Raw genomic sequence first — 17704 nt, 5'->3', positions numbered from 1 at the left:
CAAAGCTGCAAGCATGCTGTATGAACATAGTGTAATCATGACTGAGTCAGAACTTGAATTGTTACATTTGGTACAAAATGAAGAAATCTTCATTTTGTACAAATACCTCCCGGCAAGTCAGTATGAAACTTGAGTCTACAACACTAAACCAGAGATGGTTGACAGTCCTTAGGTGCTAAAGAACATTATTAATATTCTAGAAATTAAACTTCCAGTTAGGAAATGTCAGATACAAAATTGGAACATGGTGTCCTATTTAATCTTTATTGGGCACATATTGGAGAATAGTGTCTTTAATATCTACACTTCATCATTTCTTAAGTATTTAAGGCTAAGAGAAATGATTTGATCATTCTGTATATAAATGACTGACACTTCATCATTATTCTTGGACTGAGCCCAAAAATCTCACACTTGACAAAACCATCAGTCCCACAAAACGTGTTCTGGAAGACAATCACAGAATCATTAAGATTTGAAAATACCTCCAAGAACATAAAATCCAACATTTGAACAAATGCCTCCATGTCAACTGAACCATGGCACCAAGTGCCATATCCAGTTGTTTCTTGAACATGGTGACTCCAGCACCTCCCTGGGCTCAGCCCCAGCAGAGTGAAGGCAGGAGAGAAAGATGCCTGACAACCCTTTCTGTGCCTTTCAATGCCTGACAACCCTTTCTGTGAAGAAATTCTTGCTGATGTCCAACCTCAACCTCCCCTGGCACAGCTTGAGGCCATTTCCTCTTATCCTACCACTGGTTATCTGGGAGGAGAGCCTGACCCCAAGCTGGCTACCACCGCCTTTCAGAGAGTTGCAAAGAATGAGGTCTCGTGGGATGGAGAAAGCACCGTACCCTTGGACAGGCGTTCCAGTGGCTAATCCCTCTAAACAGGGTGCCTAATTTACAGTTTGGTTTGTGCTTTCAGACTGCAGGTGCTGGTTCCTATCACACTTTTCTCAGAAAAGCACCCAGCTTCCCCTGCTCAGTTATCAAGTTGACTCAAACTATTTTTCTGCACAATTAAGCAGACAGAAATCCTTAAGTCCCACACTCTAAAGCCATAAAAAAAAAAAAAATCATTGTTGTACCCCTCTCCTCAGCTCCAAATATTAGTACCTTTAGTAAGAGGGGCACCAAAGCAGCATGCCCACTTCAGGAGCAGCCTTGAACCCTGTTAAACCACTGCTCTGGTTTAATGCCCACTACAGGAGTCCTTTGAGAACATGGAATAATTTTTTTCATTTCACAAGCTGTCCCTTCCATCCAGTAAACACTGCTGTTTCTTTTCACTCTTTGGCCAGTTCTTCATTGCTCTGTGCAACCCTGTTTCTGTCCCAGAGCACACTGGAGAAGAGCAGTTCTCCTGCCATGGAGATGAGGAGCTCCTGGCCAAGAGCTGAAGCCTGGTCTCAATTGCACCTTCTGATGAAATGTCCCTTTTGGAGGTCCCATGAAGGAGGAACAAGCATGACCTACACCAGTCAGCAGAAAAGCAGCAGCAGCCAAATCTAGAATACAAGGATTCCTTAGATGGCATGGGGTCAAATTAGCATGATTTGAGCGACCTGCCAAGACATTCATGTTCCCAGAGAGTATTTCAGGTATTTGCAGCAAGACTTGACCTGCACAAGGGCTAGGTTATGCCTGCAAGACACTTACTAGTTTCCTTTAGGAAGCATTCAGATTTTACCACAATGCAGTGCATCTCTGCCTGTATTCCTATTCCTTATCTTCACTCTTCCAGAAACCAGACCGGTTACTGGGGCACAGTGTGAGATATGTGGGCTAACACCAACTGTAGATTCATTTGTGTATAATCCCTTTCTGTTAGAGACAGGTGTGTATAAAAAGCTTCATTCACTGCTATCCTGATCTTGCCAGAATCTCTCATGTGCACAAACCTGTATCTCCCTAAGTGTAAGGAAAGCTGGATTCATAGTAATTGTTCTATGTGTGCTTATTATTCAGACTGTATTAATGAATATTTTAACTGGAGATTAGGCTGAGGTGTGATTTCCACAAGATAAGAAATAGATTTGCCATGCTCTAGTTTATCATTGTAATGGAAGTGTGCCCCACAATTCTATACTTCTTAATTCTTTCATTCAAACTCTCTGGATGACATAGGGTTACAAAATCTCACTTTGAGAAAGTTGTGGACTTGCTGGAAGGCCTCCAAAAAATCAGAGGCTTAGAAAACATGGCCTGTGAAGAAAGATTGAGAAAATGGGCTGTTAAACCTTGAGATAGGAGAGCACCAAGGACATGATAATGACTTTCCAATACACAGAGTACTGCAGCATCTAGGAAAGTAATAACACATGTGGATAGGATAAAGAGTTAGTTTAAATGCAAAAGTTAAGTTGACCACTGAGGAAAGTCTAATGACTTAATGGTCAGGATAGCAAAGCACTGGTATAAGTTATGAGTTTGTGGAGCCTCTTCCCATGGAGAAACTACAAATGGGTCACACAAACACTAGGATTGGCATAGATGGTAATAATAATTCCCTGAGAAATGAAGTATGTCTGGCAACTCCTCTTTTCTGTGACATGACATTTCTAACTGAGTTGTGGTTAAGTATATTTATGCAGAATCATCAATTAAAGGGCCAGAATGAATTTTTACTTGTCCTCCATGGCTGCAAAATCTCCTGAACTGGTTGGGTATTACTTGAAGCTTTAGAACCCAGCTAGTTCTACAGGCTACAAAGCTTGTGATTCATACTGGGAAAGCTAAAAAATATTTCACCATTTCAGACCCCAAATTCTGTCAATTAATTACTGGAGGTGATAGAATCTGATTCTTGCAATGGGAAGAATAAATCTTGCCAAAGTAATGCCATAAGCACTGTCAGCTGGTAAAAAGGGTGACCTTTTTCTACCTTTATAGCAACAGACAGTTACTGTTCCTGACAATGTGCAGACAAGGAAGGTGGGACAACTGAGAATGTGAAGTGAAGAGGGAACAGCTTTGCTGCAGGCAAGAAAGGTGCAGCTAGAATTAGAAAGAGCTCACACTTTGGTCGATAAAGCCATGTGGAGACATTGTGAAAGATGGCCTGGGGATGGCCTTGAAGGACCTTTGTAACGCAAAATGAACCTTCCACCAGCAGATAGCTGGGTATGAAGGAGGACTAGATGGGAAACTAAAAGACTGGGGGTTGATGGAATATGGAGGAAGATGTGTATTGCTGAGGGAGACAGTTCAGGCCCATCCCTTAGGTTCCCTCCAAGAGAAGGGAAGAGCAGCACACAAATAAAGGGGGTGTACGTATGTGAAGGTGCAATGTAGTGCACCCCATGCTCTCTTCCCTGATTTAACAACATGTATCCCATGTGCAGCTTCAAGACACCAGTAGCTGAATCCTCCTTACAAGAGTGAAAGGGACAGTGGAAAGGGGAAGCTCACATAAACTTCTAAATTCTACCAAATTTCTTATGATCAGGCTGAAGAGCTCATGAAGCCTGGCTGCTTTGGAATGACATCTGCAAAGACCCACTAAGCATATGGATGGTTCAGCTGCAGAGCCAGTGCCTGGTTTATAGCACAGGGAAAGCCTTCAGGCTATGCCCTTGGCAAGGTGGCTGCTGCTTACTGCTGTTCTCTTTTCCACTCAATCTTACAATAAACAACTTCAGAAGGAAGCCTTCCCTTCCCTGGAGCAGAACCCAAAGCAAATTATCCACAGACTTTATATATAAGCTAAAAAGCACTGAGAAGCAAGAATTAAGGTGTGAGACCTATTAGTAAAGCCAAACAACCAAGTTATGAGGATGCCAGGAAAAGCAACTAAGACAACTTCAGTCTCAGTATAAGCACTGTGGGTGCAGAATGCACACTCTATCTAATAGAGGTATGATCACAGTACAGCCCTGGCATTGCTGGCACAGGTACAAGAAAGCACAGCCCCAAGTACCTGATTTTTTGTTGTCTACAGCTGAGACAATTTATAGCACAGTGTTTGGACAAAATTTCAGAACATGGCATATTATCTATATTCTTACCTCTTTAGCTCCCTGTCCCTTGAGGAAAGGCATGGCATTAACACACAACTGGAAAAGAACACGTTTTGCTTTACCTTTGTCAAACAAAATATAAGAGCCTGGAGTGTTGCTCCTGCTCCTTTATCAAGTACAACCCAAACCCTGGGAAGAAATCAGGCATCCTTCCACCAACTTCAAAGAAATGCTCTTTCAACCCCCACCCCGTGCCAAGGACGCCGTGCTCCGTGTCACCACACAGCGGCACTCTGCCCACACATTTCCCAGAGGGAAACCTGCAGGTTTTTTTCCCCATTACCAAGATACCCACGAGCATTTATGCTCATTGCTGAGCAGGCAGGGTTTTCAGAAACCTCCAGTCACTGAGACACACAACGTGGAACCCGCAGAGATGGTCAAGCACCTGCTTTGACAGCACAAGCATTAGCTGATTACAAGCTGTTAAAAACCAAACACTAGGAAAATCTAATTTTAAATCTGCTGGAAAATCTATTTTTAGGATCTTTTTTCCTTCCACCTTTTTTTCTGCACACTTCAATTGCACTTCAACATTCTGACAATACCATTTTGACATCTCGGGTACTTCCACACCACTCTCTCTTCCGTAACTCCAGCAGCACCACTTTAAACTCTGGCAGACCATTTATTCTCCGTAACTTCCTTAGAGGAAAAGCCCCAAGGACTCCTAAGCAGATGCATATCCACCAAAACACCTCTCTGCTAGACACACATGGATTGATTAAAGGTGACAATAATAGCATGCTGATAGGATTGTGTCAGAGAAACAGGACTGAGTAAGGGGGAGTAACAGAAGAGTAGAAATGAGTTGGGAAAGAGCTATTTATACAGGCTTTTCTGATAAGGGCTGATTTTTCTCCTTAAGTCCAGGGGCAAATGCAAGACTTAATCTTTATGACCTAAACATTACACACACCTTGCACAGAGGCAAGGTGCAGAGCTTATGTCTGTAATGATGCACATAAAAGAGAGGAAGCCTACGTGACAGGAAAATGTCCTGCTCAGCCTCCCAAGTGACCTTTAGATGGGGCCATGTGCTAATGTAGGTGGGAACTGGCCTGCTGGTGATAAAACACTGTCCACCCCAACACTTTCCCCAGGTTCTTTAAACCACAGATGGATGGGGATTTGCAGATAGCAAATTCAGTATATTTAGCATCCAGTAATACTATGCAGATGCTCTGAAGTCCACATTGAGCTCTGCCCCTTCCAACTCCCTGTGCTCACTTTCCCCCCTCACCCAGCTCTTACGGAAGGCCCTGTGCGTGGGGACAGAGATGACACAGGGCAGTCTGTAAGCAATGGTGCAAACATGGCAATCAAGCATGCAACACCTTCAAGCAAAAGGAAGAGAGGTCTCCAAAAGGGTCTTATCAATTTCCAGCTATTTCTAGCCAGTCTCCACCTTTGCAGCTGCCAGTTGTGATGAGCCAGGCTGGCTGCCAGTTACCCAAGCAGAAGAATCCCAGATGCCTACAGAGATCAAAAAGATTATCATGCATGTATGCCATAAATACCAGTGAGTGATTCATCTGGGCGAGGAAACTCCCTCCACAGCCAAACATCTATTTGGAGGCTGGGCCAGCATAATGAATGCATAAATTATCACACAAGATTTTACCTAGGGGGGCTTTGTCTTCCCTTTTCAGCAAAGAAATTCAGTTAGGAAAGCAGTATTCCTACGGAGAGATGATTCTGCTGTACATGAGAAAAATGTACAGCATTTTTGTACAACAATGTACCAAAAACCCTACAACAAAAGAGGTAAGAACACTCATGATGGCTCAAGCCAAGGCTTTCTTTGGAAACTCCTTGTTCTTGTGCAGGGGAAGGCAGTCAACAGCTCTTCCACCTTTGCTACACTTCTCAGACATGTCTCCTCCAAGCTGAGGACAATTTCTCATTCAATCCTATACAGAAGCTGTTACTGGAATTTTCCCATGTCTAGTATACTCCTTCAGCATGCAGCAAGCAGAACCACGTGTTGTGTTCAAGGTGAAAGCACATCAGGCTTTCTAAAACTAAAACAAACAAGCCAACCAAAACAAGACTAACACCAAACACCACCTCTCTCTCCAGAACTGTGCAACAGTGTTTTCCTGGCTTAGTCTTTTTTTTCCCTCTTAGCTTCTAGTATTTGATTTACCTTTCTCTTAAGCTTGACCTGATGCTTTCACAAGGTTATATGACACAACCCAAAGATCTTTGTCAACTCCAAGCCCATGATTTTAGATGCACAACAATCCCTATTTCTCTGCATACCTCATTTCACCTTTATTTACTTGAAATTTCATCCACCATTTCACTGGCCAGCTGTTCAGTTTCAGGATTTTTCAACAATACTTCACTGTTAACCATCATCTTTGCTGCCTTGAAAGTTTTTATTTTAACAGGCTAGGTTGAAGACTCGCTCTTCCCGTTTTCAGGTCATTCCTGAATAGGTTCAACATTAGAAATCCCAGCACTGATGTGTGAAACTCCCTGCATTGTCCCACCTTGTTTCCAATCTCTTTGCCAATTATTTGTACATCTCAGGATGGTCTCTTCTTTGCAGGGTCTGTACATGTTCCCATTAAGTTATTCTGAACTTTGTCAAAACCCTTACAGAAATCTAGTACCAGCTCTTTCACTCTTTATCAACATTCTTTACAAAGAACTCCAAGAGGTTTGCAAGACAAGCATCCTGCCTTCATATAAACCACACTGACTTTTCCCAAACTGATTGTCTTTATCTCATTGTCAAACATATTTTTGTCTATTACAGCTTTTACTAGTTTACGTACTACAGATGCCAGGCTTCCAAGCTCTTGGTTTCCTGGGTTCTCCCAAATCTTTTTTTAAAGATTAATGTTACATTTACCCACTCGCCGTACTTCAGGTGCCAAGAAATTTTTAAAAGCAATGTTACACACTGCCTTTGGCAATGCAGCTATTTCATACTTGAGTTCCCCAGACCTCAGGTGAAGCCTTCCAGTCCTGGCAATCTGTTAGCATTCACAGCTGCTCAAATGTTGGATTCTGGATCCAAATCAGAAACCTGTTTCGCCAGCATTTTATGTTCTGTGACGAAGTGGGGGAGCAAGAAGGTGCTATCAACACCCTCAGCAAGCAGCCAGCAGGAGCTCAGAATGAAAGGAAGCCTAGGGAGAGCTGGGTATAAAACCCCACACAATCTTCCTACACAAAACCATGCCCTGTGTGGGAGGGTGGGACTCACTACAAATGTAAGAGGTACAGTGATCAGTGCACTCAAGACCACACAGTGGAACTACATGGCATCTACCCAGTTCTGATCTACAACAGGCCTCGTGCTCCCCCATCACAGAGCAGCAGCAGTCACAAAAGGTGTTTCTCCAAATAAGTTAATTGTCCAGCCACTGACCAAATGAAGCATGTTAGTAAGTGGGTGGTTATCTTGGAACAGACACATTACCATTCACCTCAATCCTTACAGCCTGATCCAGATCACATCAGACAGCAGGACCCTGGTGTGGTCTTTGCCAGCCAGCACACCAAGGTGATAATACACATGGACAAAGGTAACATGTTCAATGAAAGAAAAGGGAGAAGTCAAAGGTTGCATTTATTAAGTCTTCATGTTATTATGGGCTGAAAGAGGAGGTGTCACTCCACTGAAAAATGCAGATGGGAGGATGTGCACACTTCAACTGGTGTGCCAAGACAGTTGGGGCAGAGGTTGTGATCAAGACAGAGTTTACTTGCCTTCCCCACCCCTCCATCACCCCCAGATACAGCCATGATCAGGACAGACAGCAGCACAGTCCAATGGTACAAACACAGCCAGTTACCTTCAAGCAGACATTTCATAAATGGGATAGAATAAGGTTAAAAAATAAAAAGTCTTACTGTACTGTACTCCTCTGCCATGAGTGGCACCCTCAGTCTTGCTGACCTCCCAGGAGCACACAGCTGCTCGGGGTCCAAGCCCTAACTTCACCCCCCAAGACTTCCAGGATGAGACTCTTGGGCTGCACAGAACAAGCAGGGGAATGCACAGACCAAGTGCAAGGCACCTGCAGAAGGATGCACAATAGGTTTTAACTCACACCTCAAAATAGATATTGTTCTTTGGTTATACTCATGAGTGTTACAAATTTGGGTGCCAAAAGATGGCTGCAGTTAGAGTATTTATTTTATTTCAGCTTGACTGAAAACCCAGTAAAACCTCTAGGTCACATGAAGACAATTTCAGCAACACAGCTTGTGCTTGAAAAGGAACAGACTTGAGGAGCTGTAGTGTCAAATGAGATTGGGCCCAGGTCTCTGCACTATAATTTAGTTTGCCATCTGCCCAGGACATTCCCACAGGCTGCTGCCTTTGCCCAAGTGCAGGTCTCCAGTGCTGGTGCCCTGTGACCCCTGAGAGAAGGGACCTCTCATGCTGCAGGAGGCCCCTGCATCAAGTTACTCTACTTCCACACCTCTGTAAGACTGCCCTGTCTCCCATCCTTGTCCTCATTGTTAGTGTATTTTATGAATTCTCCACAAGCCTTTCCTTTTTCACACCAGAGAAGCTCTGGGAATTCATCATTCTTCCAAAGGAGTCTATTTGCCCCATCTCTCCAACACATGCACTTCACGTGTATCCCCTTATTCCTTTGTCTAACCACACTTCGTTTCCCCCGTTTCTTTACCAGGGCTTTGATTTCCTCTCTTTCCAAGGACTTCACATGCCATGCATTTCATTGTTTTTAATCTCACTGACAGGATCACAACTGCTGGGAAGTCGTTTTCTCTCTTCCGATCTTAAACAAAATCAGTGGCTTTCTATCCAGAAATCAGTCCTGAATATTACAGCTGATCAGATACAGCAGCCACTGGCACCTTGTCACAGACAGATAATGCAGAGACAGGCAAGTTCTTACTCTTTTCACCTTGCTTCTCTAATGGGCAGATCAAAAACACTAACTGTGTGACAGAAATGAAAATAAAGAATTTGGGCTTCTCAAGATGTATTCATTAACCAGGTGCTAGGTTTGCCAGGGATTTCAGTGGCTTGGGGTTTGAGATACAGGCTTTGAATTTTGATAACAGTGGTACCATTTCAATTGAGGTAGAATTCAGATTCTACAGATATGAAAAGTGTTCATTAAGAAGAAAAGGGAAGGGAATTAAAAGAAAAATCCTGCAGAAAAATCAATCTACTTTGAAACATTGGCTCAGCCACAGCAGGAAATGAAGTCCTCAGTCTGTTATCCGGCTTTGGACTCTACTATCCCAGGAAGAAAGGAGAGGCCAAGGCATGGAGCACCAGGAGCTCTGTATGCTTTAAGTGCCTATGGATTAATTTGAAATAAAGTAGCTCTGGTTTTGGAAAGTCTTGTGCTAGGCAACATGATTGAATAAAATAACCTAGTTTTGCAGACTGCTTGAAAGTTGAAGAAAACAGACAAACATGTTTGACAAACCAACCTGTTTTCCTTACAATTATCTCCAGTTCCTGGAGAGTTTCCTCTGGATTTATCAGAAAGCTAGCAGCATCTGGCTCCTTGGAATTACGTTTCTTTCTTCTGCAGTATTCACTTGGCTAACCTGGGTGGCTTTTAAAGCCTGATGTCTGCTATCCTGCAGGCCACCAGGAGATGGCAAAGGTTCATTTAAAGGAGAGGTGATCAAACACGGAGGGGCAGAGGGGAGCTGACAAACACCAGTCATGCATGTGGGAGCCCATAGAAAATTTCAAACTGTCTTCTAAAGGAAATCAGATGGAGAGCAGGCTTGGTATTCATTTGCAGGAGAACAATTTGTTTTTTTAATCTGGCCCTCCATTCCTATAGCACACCTGTGACGTGATATCCTCCTCCTCATCTGTCTCTGATTCCTGATCCAAGCCTTCCTTCTCCCCACACAATGCTGCACCATCCCACCTTCTCTCCTGGCTCCTACCTATGCCCAGCGAGCCCAGGCACAGGCACTTGCTGTGACTCCTCATTACTGCTCAGAATTTTCCATTGCCCTCTGCAGCCCCCATGCTTATTATACTCTCATTGCCCGGGCAAGTGAGCTCAATCTTCGCTTTTCTGATTTTCTATTGTCTGTTTATTAGATGGGCCCTTTGTGAACTCAGCAGTTCACACTCTCCTGTGGTGCCAAGTGTAAAATTAATATTGACTAAAAAATCTGGGCACTTCTTTCTGGCCAGAAAGGAGACATTTCAAATTAATGGGAATGTTAGAGTGTTTCACACCCACTGCCATCCTTCTGAACCCTCCAACTCTTGCCGCTCATTTCTAACTGTAGGCATTAACTCTTAATGGGCCCTGTGTGCTCCAGGTGGTGGGTGCCTCCCTCAGCCAGCCCAGTGCTCACACCCAGGGCTCGCTGGTCTCCTCACAGGCAGCCAGCAGAAGTGGTGGTGTGTCAAACAGCTGCCTGGTCCTGCTCACTCCTTCAGAGGCAGGCAAAGCCACTGCCTCTTCCTTTATGGAATATCCCAACAGCCTAATGGGGTTTGGCTGAGGGCTCTGCTGGCACCCAGGGACACAGCCCAAGCCCTGCTGTCCACCTTGCTGCTGCTGAGCTCCCAGGCAGGGCTGGCACAAATGTCTCAGAGCATGGAGATGGTTCTGTGTCCATGGCTTCAGTTCAGCTCTCTGGCTGAGAGGTGACTGCCAGTGACTGAGGGGACAATTACTGACAAATCTGGTAGGCTATTTACCCCCACACAGCAGTAGATACCTGGTCTACAGCTGAGACCACAAGCTTTTTTGCTAAGTATCACCAAATAGCCCCTAAAGAGGTGATAGTAACTTCTGCTAGCTCAGAAATTATTGAGAGAAGAAATTCTCTATCAGCCAAGCACAGGCTGCAACTCCTGGTGGGGACACCCATGCCAAAGAGTCTAGTTCCTGTGTCTCTCTCCAGACATTGCCCTGTTTCCACAGGGAAGTGCCAGGATTTTCTAAGTGGTGTATCCCCCTCAGGCAGTTATGGCCAAGTAATAGATTTGGGGTTTCTACTTGGGGATCAAAACCCCAAAGTGGGTCAAGAAACACAGTCCAGGGAGAAGAGGATTAGAGAGATGCTGAACATGTAGCTACGACTTCAGGCAAAAGGAATCTTGCTCTTGCATTCCTTGAACATCCTAACCCTTTAGAGCCAAGAGCTCTTTGCCAGCCTCTTAAAGCAAACATACATTGCAATTATATCAACGTGACACCATTACCGTTATTACCTCTGTGCATCTGCATGGCAAGTGTAAGAACAGACAGTTTGGACTTTATTAATTTCATCCCTTCAGGTTGTGTTGCCAACGTGAATCATTTGAGAAACAAATGTGAATCATCTGAACAACAAACCAACCATTTATTTGTTCCCGTTTTCCTCACTTTCTTTAACTGTCCCTACTAAGACCATGCCTGCTACAGAAGACTCCAGTATCACTGCTCTTACTTTCAAAATGAAGATAATACTGAATAAACTTTTGTTCTCCAGTGGAACCAAACTAATGACAGAGGTCTGATGTCAATCTCTTCTGGTTACCTTAGACAAAGTGTAGACTTCTGGCCTGTTATAAATGAAGAAATGCTGGAATATTATTGCACATAGGAGAGAACCAAGGCACAGAGAGGTACTTGTCACATCACATGCCACTGGATAATCAGGAACTGAGCTCCAACCTCCAGCCATGACAAATAAAGAATTTTCTTTTTTTTTTTAAACAGAAAGAACACATGGTCTCTTAATGCTTCACCTGTGGACACTTAAAATAATTGGATCTGGACAGAGTAAAGACAAATGGCAGTTGCTCAGATGAATCTAGTGTACTATATGGAGCTATGAAAACTGCCAAAGTACTTGATTTTCAGATTATACCAGCCATAAAAAAATATGGATCACAGAACACTATCAGGAGAGGACAGCAAATGCTTTCCAAATGAAGTGTCAGATCAGGCACTAACAAAACTGCACCTGCAAAGCAAGGCCATGTGCAGTGAACCCCCTGCCCAGCACGGCCGAGCTGCAGGTGTACAGCCACAGCTCACACACAGCCAGCACAAGGCTTTGCAGCAGCACAGATCCATATGGGATTCTGTCCTTCCCTTCCTACAAAGGTGGAAAATTTCCAAGCGTGCAATTGAGTTCAGGTTTCCTCACACCACAAATAACAGGCAAGACCAACAGTGACAGGTTTTGAAATCCTCATCCTCTGGCTCACAGGAGGATCTATTATAGTGAAGGCACACAGAGATAAAAGCCTTCATGTTCTATGAAGAATTTTCACTTTACTAAACCAAAAATTAAAAACCTTGTCCTCAGAAAAAGACAGCAGGTTCTTCTTTGAAAACCCATGCACTCCAACTTCTCCACCTCATTAAGATAAATCAACTTAAGAGGTATATTCTGCTCCTGTGTGGTCCTGTACAACCTACAAATCATACTGTCAAATTGGTGGCAGATCAGGTGGGGACAGGCTGGAAACAGCTACCCAGGGTGCAGCCCCTTGTGGGCCAAGCAAATCAGCCCTGCTGCACACCTGACAAAAACCTTTCCTTGGTCCTTCATGTCTATGCTTAAAAGAGGGCAGCTTTGAGATGACAGGCCCAGCCCTCATGCTAGAAAAAACATGTATGTCAGTCTTCACATTAAATGTGTGAGTAGTCTCCAGGAGCAAGCATCAACCAGAGCAGGAGTGGGAGCTCCTAAAACATGTTGTTTGTATTGAAATATACCTTACCATATAGCAATTTTCTTTCTTCAGATGAAGCCAAAAAGTTAAGGAACACAGTACCTGTGCTTGGTATGACTATCTCCACTTAATACCAACAGCTGAGACTTCACATTATGTCATTTGCTAACTGATACTTGCCTCAGTTTTTCACAAAATGGCCACAGTGATCATTATTATTGTGCTATTTGTCTAATAAAAACGTAAAAGGCATGTTTTACTTAGCAGTTGTTTATGACTGTGATGAAGATAAACTTCTTCAATAACCACTCAGTAATGATTAAGGCATGTTAGAGTTTAAAGCTCTAGATTACAATAACCTTTAAAACCAAATTGTTTTCCTTTGCATTGCTGCAGGGCAGAGTAAAGGAGGTTAAGATACCTTAATTGCATTTCCACTCCTAGCATGTTTTTAAATCACTTTTGGACTACTGTTCTGGAGTTTCTAAGGCTTCAGTTGAAAGGATGTCATCTGAACTGCAAAAATGGAAAAAAAAACCCAACCAAACTAAGCAAGAAAACATAAGCATTTCCTGAAATTAAATCTCAGGCAACTGGGATATGTCTGACACTCAGCAATGATGCAGTACAGAGGATTAAAAATCCACACAGCAAAGGACAAACTATCTCAGCTGATCCAGAAAGGTATGCCAGGTCATTCCACATCCAAATGGTCCAGGGCCCCAGAGTTTTCACCTTGGCAATCCTGCTTCCATTTGTGAATGATTCTTCAGCAGCTCAGACATTTCTGCGCTGCAGCACAGTGCTGACACCACTCACTGCACATCCACTCACACCTTCTCCCTGTGGATTCACCAACCAGCCAAATTTTACAAGCAATTAAAAGCTATATTTTACAATGGAGGCAGGGATAAGGAGAGGCAGAGCAAAGTGCTCCTCTGATTCCCTGAAGAGATCTTGACAGAGCAAGTTTGTGACAGATACACTGAGCTCCGAGTGACACCTTACAAAGTTTTGTGTGTTAATTCAGAGGGCAGAAGTTAATCTGGATGCCACTGGCTGGAGGTAGATGACAGCATTTTTTGTTCTCTAAATGGGAGTGGTTGCTTCAAGCACAAGGGCACCGTATTGGCAAGTCTGTTTCTCACCACAGCTTTAATAAAATGTATGGGATGCACTCACTCTCAATTTGTGGGAAATAGTTTGAAAGCTATTCTCTACCTCCCAGGCTCACGTGTGATGTGGTTGGGATTTACAACCTCAGTTAACCTAACGCAGTTTTTCCAATTTGCATCTATTTCCTGAAAGATTCAAGCCTAAGGAAAGTGGATGCTAATGTAGGAGCCTGTATTTGGATTGGTGAAGCAGATAATCCAAGATTAATTTCATCTGACAAAAGAAATCTATTATTACAGTGTCAAACTCCAGTGTGCAGCTAGTAGCTCTCAGCAAGGTTGGAAATGCAACTCAGCACCTGCATTCTTGCACACAGGTACTACTGGAAAATGCCCAGAGCAATTGGAGTTATTCTGACAGGGGCAAAGCCCCTGGCCAGAACATCCTGTCTTATCACCTGACTTCTGGATAGATGGAGCATTGAGCTGGTGTGGACACTGCAGCAATAAGATTAAGCTGGCCACTGATGGGCACAACAGTCCTTTAGAAAACCATGGAGCAGATCCAGCTCTTCACCACACAGAGCTCCATTCAACAAATCACCCACTGCAGATGATTCCGGTCCATTGCACCTCTGCTGCCCGACAATCATCTCCCATTACGTCTTCAGAAAAGATACTATGGTAATTTTAGCAATTATTATAATATTAGCTGCTGTTCTGACATTCAGAAGTGGTTGCTAGTGTGATCTCTGTTGTAGTGAAGATGTTTTCTTTCATCCAGGCTTATTTATGTGCTCATGCAAAGCCTACAGCAATACTGTCATGGCCCTCAGTCCCCCAACTCCTGCATTAGAAACCAGCATTAACCCCAAAGCTTCTGCAGATGTGAGAAGCATGTCTCTCTGCTTCCTCGGCTGGGGAGGGAGAGGAAGAGTAAAAGAACACCTGCCCATGGACACACAAAGGCAAAATCCAAACAGCTGGTCACGACAATAACAATTATAAGGCTTATTAATAAATTTTTTCCTGCATATTATGGGAGTCCTCCATCTACCTGCCAGAACCAGGCTGTTGGCGCCACTTTGGGCAAAGCAGCAAGACAGGTGTTGCACTTCCTGGCTCTGTCCTGCCCAGCTGAGATCAGTGGGAGCTCTGCAGCCACTTGCACTGAAAGCAGAAATTCCAGCATTATGAAAGTCAAAGTCTTCTACAGGCTTCCAATAAACCTCAGTGTTGCTCCCAGCTCACAATCCCAGAGTGTTTTACCAACATTTACCACTTTACTCAATATTGTGTTTAGGACCAGCAGTTTGAAAAAAGATGCAACAGATGGAGGCACTTTCCTGGCTCAGCTCACTGCAATCTGGTCAGGATGGCGTGGCAAGGAACAGGCCCTCCTTGGCTCGTGCAGCCCTGGAGAAGGGTTCCCAGTACTGACAGAAGAACCATTTGTGACCTCGCCATTGGGAACTGGACTGTCATCCAAACCCCATGGCAGCAGGGAAGACTGATTTTCGGTTACTGCAGTTGGTGACCAGCGAAAGCTGAACAAGTACTGAGGGAGGAAGGGCAGCACAATTCTACAAGTGAGAAGTTTTCAAGCCACCTTTGCCTACTGGTAACACGAGAAAGGTCCTTTGAGATCAGCTCCTATGGATCACTGTTACAAGGCCATCACCTAGAGGAGAGAACCGAGCAGAAAATACCCATAGACAAAAAATTAATAAATATCCAACAGCAGTATTAGCTCAATAAACCTAAACTATGAAACAGAAACTTTACAATTGGGTTTGTAACCCTGGTTACTGGGTGAAGACCATGTCAACCTCCTGGCATCACACTAGGGATGTACCTGAGCACATGCACCCCTCCCTGAGCAACAGAACTTGGGCAAGCCCAGAGAAACCTCAGTATGTAGCTACAGGATCTCCCAGTCCAGGTGATCCATGGAAAAGCATTCATGCTATTTGTCACTGACTGTCAGAGCCCATTCACCTTGAGCACCCTGATTCTTTTAAGCTCAAATATTTCCACCTTCAGGGCAATGCAAATGCAACATTGCGGGGAGAGCGGGGCCAACACCACCTTTCCAACCTCTGCTATGCAAACAGTTTACAGACTGAAGCACAAGATTTATTCATACCCATCCCAGAATGAATAATGCCAGACCTCAAGCAATCCATCCTTCAGACTGTACCAGAATGAGCTGGTTCAATGACCTACTGAGGTAGCAGTTGCCCCTTGATGGTTACAGAAACAGAAAGTCCTGTCGGATCATGCCCTGGAGCTCATCTGAAATCCCCATGCTTGCCTGAGAGAAGACAAAAGGATTGCAGGCTCAAGCCATCTGTGTTGGGGTCCTCACTCCTCATATATGCCCCATGGTGCAAAGAAACATGTCATGAGATATGACACTGTCTTCCTCCTGTCGAGCTGAATCTGTCTCCTTGGAGGCAACAACTCACAGTGACATGTCACAACTACATGAAGATGCAAAACTACCAATAGGGTAATGATCCATAAGTCTCAAAACAAACCTTCCCTCTTTTTGCTGGACGCAACAAAGATCAATAGAAAAAAACCAAAAAAACAAGGAGTCTCTCAGACTGTGGAGAAGGTAACAGCTCAGAAAATAAACCCTGGGAAGGCAGGAATACAGGGGAGATACTTTTACAATTACCCACATCAGAAAAAAAAAAAAATCTCTGATCTCTGTCACCAGGGTCTGACAGAGATCCTCATCTTTCCTGAGTTTAGCTTTTGTGCCATGTTAACTCAGCTCCTTGTCAAAACAAGTTCTGTTTTGCTGCTGTCAGCACAGTGGGCTTAACTTCGCTTAAGAAAAACATCTCACATTATTCGTCATACTTCATATATCATCTCCAACAAGCCAGAGAGCAGAAAACAAGCTGCTAATGTGCAGCTGATTATTGGTGATCATGTAAGCAGGCAGCCCCTGCGATGGAAGAACACTGTCAGACTTTGCTGAGCTCTGGTTTTAGCTCTGCACAGAGTAGCAACACAGGGGGAGCCTTTGACTCAGGGAAACACCCAGACTGTCAACTACAGAAACACAATGCAGCATTTTCAGCACTAATAACTGCACCAGAGAGAACCAGTCTGACAAGTCCCTTTTACATGGTACCCATTGTTAAAGAGCAACACGTTGTTGACCATACAAGACATTTTCACATGCAAAGACTATTGGCAACAATTTGAAAGAAAAGTCAGAAGATTGATATGGAATAGATGCTGAGAAAAAGTACTGCTATTAAAAATGTCAAAGCAAAACTTGCCATTTGGTCTTTTCCTTTTTTAAATAGTTTGGCTGCTAATCTGTTAGAAGCAGCAAGTCACTCCATTCTTCACAGTTACCTTACTTTGGCCAATTTTTTCTGCATGGTGTCTGTCTCTGCACATACAGTAATTTAATACAGCTTCTGGCTTCAGTCACAGAATGCTAACCAGTTACTTATTTTTGTTTAACTGCAGAGAATCAGAACATTCTCCTAACAGCATGTTAATAAAAACTTGGGGGATACATCCCTGAAATAATGCAGGTCAATTTTCTAAAGCATCAGCTATTTAACTTAGGAGATTCCCAGAAGACATGAAGATGATTCCTGATACCAAAGTATTCCTGCCAGTGTTTCACTGTGCACTGTTTTCTTTTGCATATCTACCCTGTGAAAATATCTCATCATCATTCTCCCCTGGTACTCAAGAGGGATCTTGTACTGCTCTCAGCAGTCAGCATTATAGTCTTCATACTCTCTGCTGAAATTTGATGGTTCATTTCCTCTGCCCAGACTAACTTCAGCTTGTCAATATTGCCCTGCAGTTCTGTTAAAAAAGTGCATGCAAAATATACTTATTTGTACTTAGAGCAGATAGTTCATCTTGAAATTTC

General features: G+C 43.6%; 1 protein-coding gene across 2 annotated transcripts in view; it reads right to left on the bottom strand.

The window, feature by feature from the left end:
• The window catches only part of LOC128794391 (high mobility group protein HMGI-C-like), a 52395-nt gene that overhangs the window by 17779 nt on the left and 16912 nt on the right, over positions 1-17704 (bottom strand). The window contains exon 2 of one of the 2 annotated variants that reach the window (XR_008433077.1): positions 7894-8060. The exons of the other annotated variant lie outside the window; for it this stretch is intronic. The gene's annotated coding sequence lies outside the window, so the exon portion shown is untranslated. The remainder of the gene's footprint in view (positions 1-7893; positions 8061-17704) is intronic. 2 annotated transcript variants of the gene reach the window in all.

Source organism: Vidua chalybeata, chromosome 12 (assembly GCF_026979565.1).
Source record: "Vidua chalybeata isolate OUT-0048 chromosome 12, bVidCha1 merged haplotype, whole genome shotgun sequence".
NCBI lineage: Eukaryota > Metazoa > Chordata > Aves > Passeriformes > Viduidae > Vidua > Vidua chalybeata.
This window is presented reverse-complemented; position numbering and strand designations above follow the sequence as displayed.